This window comes from Grammomys surdaster, unplaced genomic scaffold (genome assembly GCF_004785775.1).
Source record: "Grammomys surdaster isolate TR1022 unplaced genomic scaffold, NIH_TR_1.0 126086, whole genome shotgun sequence".
Lineage (NCBI taxonomy): Eukaryota > Metazoa > Chordata > Mammalia > Rodentia > Muridae > Grammomys > Grammomys surdaster.
Window position 1 is genome coordinate 1,500,065 of NW_021620894.1, and position 7,672 is coordinate 1,507,736.

The 7,672-nt window shown below is 38.0% G+C and overlaps 1 pseudogene across 1 annotated transcript; it reads left to right on the forward strand.

Annotated features, from left to right (window-relative positions):
* The first annotated feature begins 2,130 nt into the window (after positions 1-2,130).
* Positions 2,131-3,075, forward strand: LOC114611200 (annotated as a pseudogene). The gene has a single exon (XR_003709803.1). The product of XR_003709803.1 is annotated as an olfactory receptor 145-like (transcript).
* The last annotated feature ends 4,597 nt before the right edge of the window (positions 3,076-7,672 follow it).

Below are 7,672 nucleotides of genomic sequence, written 5' to 3' on the forward strand. Positions count from 1 at the left end.
TTCTAAAAAGGTAAAAGTCTCTATATGCTATCACAGGACAAATGTAATAATTGATTTTACTCAGGCATGAATCCTAAAAGCTAAAGTAATGTTTGACAGGGTAGGATATTCCCACTAATACAATGTTGGCAAATTGTTTAGGAGTAAGTAACTATTTATGAATTGGATTTAAGGCTTGCTTCACAGACAAAATTAATTTCTACCATGATGTTTAGGTCAACTACTGGGACTATATGGGTCATAGGTACTAGAAAAGTACTTATGACTATTTCTCTGCCTGCTGCAGATTTAGCATTAGCCTTTCCAATGTACTGATAGATTACTTTATCTCACAACCATTATCAGAGATGCTCTTTTTAGAAATAAACTAAGATTGACATAGATATCTATAGCCAGTCAATGGGTATTGATTTAGAGACTGTGAGTGCTCATTCTTCTTCACATCATACCTTCCAACCAAGTCTCAGGAATCATTAGAGAAGTAGGGATATAAGAGCCAGAGGTCATAGATGACTACATTAAAACAATGTTTTCAGAGTGTTCCTAAAGAAGCCACAGTGGTAATAAGAATATAACATAAAACCTGAGTAAAATCAACCCAGAAAAAAATTAAAAATAGGAGAGAGGATGTAACTATGAATTCTGCCTCTAGCTGAGTAACTATTGGCAGTTGATGGATGGATACTTTGAGAATTATGGTAAGTTTCAAGGATGTAGCCCCTGCAAAGCTACCTACTCTTAAGTGGATAACACTCATATATGTATACATAAGGAAAGGTTTGTGTGGACACAAATTCCTTAAGCAATTGGAAAAGAACAAATGTATTTCAGTGGAATAGTGGTAAACGATAAGAAAAGAAACAGAAGGGAAGATATCAGAAATGAATTTCATCAAAACACATTGTATACATGTATAAAATTCACAAAAAATAAAATGAAAGTGTATAGCCCTAGTTAATAAATTTCATTACTATTGAACTAATTTGTAAGTTTCTTAGCAACAAAATTGATCTCTTGGGAAAATACCAGGCAAACATAAACCTTTCAATTTTAAATCACATCCCTGAGATTAAAGACTCATAAAACCCTCCTGGGTCATTGCCACATGGCACTTATGACATCAGATGTAGTATTTACCAATCTCTGTAACAGAGAAGTCATTTTGGGAAAAGTCTGTAGCAGAAATCATGGTCTTGAGCTTATGGCTTCTCAGATCCTGGAGGAATGAGGGCTAAAAGATTCCCCAGTCCAAAGTTAGATTCACTCACCACCAAAAAGCCAAACCCAGTAGCAGCAGAAAATTTTTCTCTAGACTCTACAACTTTACAGCTCACCCACGCCATTTGCACTGGCCCTTCTTTGAGACTACAGAAAAGTGAGTAAGATTACTTGTGCTGTTCTCACATACAAAGGTAAGTGTTGAATTGGATGCATGATTTTTTCCTGTGGGTGGCGTGTTCTCGCCCGCGAGTAACACAGACACCAAAGTTCTTCAGCAGATCTTTATTACGATGTTATAGAGAAAAGACCCGCTGGGAAAAAGCCGGCTGTTGGGAGCCGGCTGGCGGAGAAGGCCCCGAGCCCCGGGAAGGCCCTGGTTAAATACCCCCTGGAGTGATGTGTACATACCCGGTTGGTCAGTTGCCCATAAAATTCTATATGCCCCGGGAAGGGCTTGTGACTTCGCGCGCTTTCCCCTTACACAAAGACAGTAAATTACAGAACTTGTGAGGACATCGCTTCCCAGAGATGTCTCTGCTTTCCACGGCTCTCTACATTTTCCCAAACTAAATCTGAGAGACCTAGTGAGTCTTTGATGTGCCTTGTCTCTTGTCTGTTGTGATTACAACTGAGCCTGAATTAGGAGCCTAAATTATCAAGGAAGAAGTAGAACTGAGATGCTACAGAGGCAATAATGGTCATTGGTTTTCTGAATATTATTCTCTAAGAAATAAACATATGGCCTTTCATATATTTATTGTTATTTCTGTACTTTTACTCCCATAAAATGTGGAAAGCAAAGAAATGTGATCTTGATTGTATTCTACTCCTTAGTCTTTCTCTAGTGTTGTAGGTTGAAGAAGGCTCCAATTCCATTTTCAAGTTACAATTTTTACTGTCCTTACAGATATGACCTAAGGAAGAATGGCTTTAGGAAATGAATCTTCAGTGAAGGAGTTTATCCTGCTGGGCTTGACACAGAAGCCAGAGCTCCAACTGCCTCTCTTCTTCCTCTTCTTGGGAATCTATGTGGTCTCCATGGTGGGGAACCTGGGCTTGATTGTTCTGATTGTGTTGAATCCTCACCTGCACACCCCCATGTACTACTTTCTCTTTAACCTATCTTTCATTGATTTCTGCTACTCCTCTGTCATAACTCCCAAAATGCTGGTGGGTTTTCTGAAGCAGAATATCATCTCTTACTCTGAGTGTATGACTCAGCTCTATTTTTTTGCTTTCTTTGTTAGTGATGAGTGCTATATTTTGACAGCAATGGCCTATGACAGATTTGCTGCCATTTGTAAACCCCTGCTTTATCAGGTCACTATGTCCCATCAGGTCTGCCACTTGATGATGATGGGTGTTTATGTGATGGGGTTTGTTTGTGCCATATCCCATACAGGTTGTATGCTAAGCCTGACCTTCTGTGATGGCAATATAATCAATCACTACATGTGTGACATACCCCCTCTCCTAAAACTCTCCTGCACAAGCAACTCCATTAATGAGGTTGTGGTTTTCATTGTGGTGGGTGTCAATGTGATAATACCCAGCCTCACACTGTTTGTTTCTTATACCTTGATCCTTTCTAACATCCTCAGCATCCAGTCTGCTGAAGGTAGATCAAAAGCCTTCAGTACCTGTGGCTCCCATGTAATATCTGTGTCTTTTTTCTTTGGAGCTGCAGCCTTCATGTATTTTAAGCCTCCTAGTGCATCTGTGGATGAAGATAAAATATCTTCCATGTTTTATACTATTGTGGGCCCGATGATGAATCCTTTTATCTATAGTATAAGAAATAAAGATGTCCACATTGCACTGAGAAAAACTTTGAAGAAAAGGAGTTTTACTTAAGTAGAAACTGTATTTTAATGGAAGCATTCTTAGGGTGAGTGGTTTACAACTAGGAAGCAAACTAGAGAAGTACTTACTTGTCAGACCATTTGCTTACGTTCATGAGCCCTAGATTTAACTTACAGTTTAAAAATAGTGGGTACTATTCTAAAACAACACAAAAACAATTACAAAAACAAAATAAAAAATCATTTATGTGAGAATATTGTAGAATTAAAATTATTCATCATGCAAAATTAAGTTAATAATGAGGAAATTTCAGAGGTAAAGACTGTGAAATATAAGTAAGCCTTTATCATTTTATAGTAGAGAAAATAATTTACTTTGCCATTTACCAAATCATTTTTTTTCTCAGCACTGAAAAGTGAGCAAGCACATTTGTGTAGCCATCCACCAGTGTATCACATTCCAGCCTTAGAAATAATGAAGACTGAAGTACAGGACACTGGGTGATCTTATACTCAGAAAGAAAATGTCAAGGTTTCTTAAATGTATATCTTTTTATTTGTAGATTATATGGAGGAGTTCCTATTCAGATTAACTTGCATGTCAGACACGTGCTCTATCAATGAGCTACATCTTAAGAACAACTATGAGACCTTTGACTAGAGTACATATAGAAGTCTTATTTACCTGTGCCATTGAGATCTTGATTTATTCAGTTTTATATATTTCTTCAGTTAATAACCCCCCTCAAATATTGGTAGTCTAGTTTATCTTGAAAAGTTCTTTTGTTTCTTCAAAGGTTGAAGTAAGGAGGACAAATGCCTTTTTCAGTTTGGCCTTCTCTCTATAGTCATATAGCAGTTTGCTAAACAGAGGTTGTTGAGTCTGTTATGATTTTAGTGGTCTTAGACTGAAAATGAAATAACTTAGATTATTTATGATAAAAGGAAACTATATTAGATATTTCCCTCATGGACGTGAGGACATTTGTGTATAAGTACCTATTATGTCTCCATTGGGAAGAATTTGACAGTAATTGTACTAGTTATCCATAGAGGAATTTCGTCTTTTACTAAAAACAAATCTTTCTGATTAATACTTTCTTTCTCTTTAACAATTTCACTTTCATTCTATCTCATTGTTCTACATAGAATGATGCAGTTTATTGAAGTACTAAATATAAACTGAGCATGTATCCTATTGTAGAAATCAAGATTTGTAGACTATGGTCAGACATTAAAAATATTGGAACACAGTACATAGAGAGAGAATCCAAAGTGGAAGCCTTCTTTGGTTCACTCTCCTAGAAGTTTGGGGAATCCCAAGGAAGAGTTGGCAGAAGGATTGTAGAAGTTAGAGTGGATACAGGACCCTAAGAAAACATGGCCTATTGAACCATGTAAACGGGGCACTTATGGGCTCACAGAGTCTGACACAGCAAGCATGTGGCATGCATGGGTCTGCCCCATGTTCTATATATCTATGATGTGGCTGTTAGCTTGGTGTTTTGTGGGTCTCCCAATTGTGGGTGTGGGTATGTCTTCAAATCTTTTGACAGCTCTTGGATCTCTTTCCATTTTGTTAATTACTTTTTTTAGCTTTGTTGTGAGGATTAAAAAATAAAAATAAAAACAAATACAGCTCTGAAGAAAGGTGACGATCTTTGTGGTCTCAGAAGGCTACAGACTAGTAAGATGCTGAAAAGATAATTTTAGTGTCTGTGAGTTTGTATCAAAAAAATGATCTACAATGTCAACTCTCTTACTATCTTGGGTTGGTTGGTAAAAGGGTCTCTTTCTAAGGAGATGGTTGGTGACCCGACTGAAGACAGAGTTCTCCACTGAACTTTTAAGCATCGAAATGAGGCAAGCTTAGTTTCAGATACACGAACAATATTCTGGTGATTTGAAATGTTTATGGGACAGAGATGAACCCTATGCAAGCATAAGAACAGGAATAATTTGCATACAAGTGTGAACAATAATTAGGAAATGAAGTTGGATTGGGGTTTGTGAGAGAAAAGAATGGATATTAATAAGCAAAATAAAAATCAAAGTGATATTAATCATACAATAGATTTTGTTTTCTTCCTTTCTCCATAATTTGATGGTCATTCAATGCTCATTCATAAACTGTCTATAATGTAATCAATGAAACAAAAATTTAAATAACAAATATTTTCGTGTCCTGCAGGAGGGATGGCTTTTCACTGGTAAATTGGCTAGTGATGGCTAGATATCAGTAAAGGCTGTAACAAATATTAAGTGGGAGACACTTAATCCTGTCTCACCTCTTCCTCTTCAGTCAACTGTGTCAAGTGGGAAGATCAGGGGAACTGCTTTGTCTTTATTTTGTAATTTTTGTGTCTTCATCCTCTTATTCCTAGATTCTGCATGGCTAGTATTAAAACTGCTGTGGTATACGTTAAATAAATAGTATATATATTTAAAAATTCCTACATTTTTATAGAAGGTTAGCTTTCACATCACAGGGTAAACGTAGGAAGGTGTGAATATGGAGTTGGCAATTGGAATTGGTTCTAATGTTAATGGATATAGCATTCCCCTAGAAGTGGAAGGCAATTAAAAAGAGAAAGGGAGAAGGAGAAAACTGATGCTGATGGCATGAGAGTTAAACCTCTACTGATAATATCAGGCAACTGGAGAAAAGAAAAAGAAGGAAACTGGTACTGGTGGCAACCAACTTAGGCTACAACTGATAGTATCTAGCAGAAGCTCCCACTGATAGTAGCCACCTGGATTGCCACTGATTGTGACAGTGATCACAGAAAGAAAGAAGGAGAAAATAATCAAGTTCACACACAGTGGATGAAGCACAGTGGACTCCAACAAGCAAGCTCCAACAAGAAAGCTCTAACAACTTCATAATACATATACATATACACATACACACATACACACATATACACATACACACATACATACATATACACATACATACTTATGTACATATATGCATTCAGACAGACACATTCAGACATTGGTACAAAATACAAAGGTCTAGCTAGCAAAGCTCTATTTTATATACAGACATTTGTTGTATAGGAAAAGCTCTAGTTAGCAATCTCTCACTACCTTACATACATGCTTATACACATAATTGGTGGATAAAGCAAACCTGTAATGATCAAGCTCTAACAAGTTTATTGTTTTTTTTTTTTCCTTTTTCGGTTATACCAGCTTGCAAATCCACCAGCAATGAAGAAGTATTCCTCTTTCTCCACATTCTTGCCAGCATGTGCTGTCACTTGAGTTTTTGGTCTTAACCATTCTGATCAGTGTAAAGTGAAATCTCAGGGTCCTCTGTTTTTGAATGAAGTAATTCTTCCTCCTAAATAAAGAACAGGGAAGTAGGCTCAGATATTTTGGTCATCCTGATAAGCCTTTAGAAACAGTGACTTTGCTTATTGCCTTGCTTGTTCCTTGAGTATTTGCATTTATTGTATTGCTAGTTCCTCAATCTAGAACTTACCTAAATACTTGCATGTAATTAAAGTGGTGTGAAAGAAAACTGAGAAAGAATAAACCTGCCTTCAGCCTCAGAACTGGCTGGGGTCATGCAACAATGCCTCTGGGCATATACCCAAAAGATGCTCCACCATACCACAAGGACATGGGCTCCACTAAGTTAATAACAGTCTTATTTATAATACGCAGAAGCTGGAAACAACCCAGATGTCCCTCAGCCAAAGAAGAATGGATATAAAAAATGTGGTTCATTTATACAACGGAATAGTATTCAGGTATTAAAAACAAGGACAGCATGAATTTTGCAGTCCAATGGATGGAACTAGAAAATATCATCCTGAGTAAGGTAACACAGACCCAAAAGAATATGCATGATATGTACTCATTGATAAGTGGTTATTAGCCAAAAAGTACACAATAACCATGATACAACTCATAGACTATAAGAAATCTAACAAGAAGGAGGATACTTCAATCCCACTTAGAAAGGGTGAATGAAATAATCGTGGGAGGCAGAGAAAAGGAGGAAACTGAGTGAGAGAGAGGAGGAAGAGGGGGAAAAGGTGGTAGAATCAGGTATGGAGGGAGCTAGAAGAGAAGCCCAGAGGGCCAGGAGAATGAATGAAAATATGCAGCTGCTGGGAGTGGGGGTCAGGGGAATATCTAGAAATTCACAGAGACCTGAGATGAGAAAGGCTACCCCCACCCACTCAATAGGGATGACCTAAGCTGAAATTCCCTACGGGGGGGGGGGAGTGGAACCTGAAGGGATCACCTCCGGTAGAGGGCTCCCAGATGGAGTCACCCCAATATATTCAACATTTGTGACCCAGAATTGTTCCTGGGAAAGAGACAGAGGGACAAAAATGGAGCAGAGATTGAAGGAAATGTCATCCAGTGACCAGACCTACTTGGCATCCATCCCATGGGTGGGTAATAAGCCCTGACACTGTTACTGATGCCATGTTGTGCTTGGAGACAGGACCCTAGCATGACTGTCATATAAGAGTCTGTATCAGAAGCTGACTGGGACAGATGCCGATACTTACAGCCTACAGTTGGATTGAGGTCAGGGACTCCTATGGATGAGTTAGGGGAAGAATTGAAGGAGCTGAAGGGGATGACAACCCCCATAGGAAGACCAATAGTATGAACTAACCTGG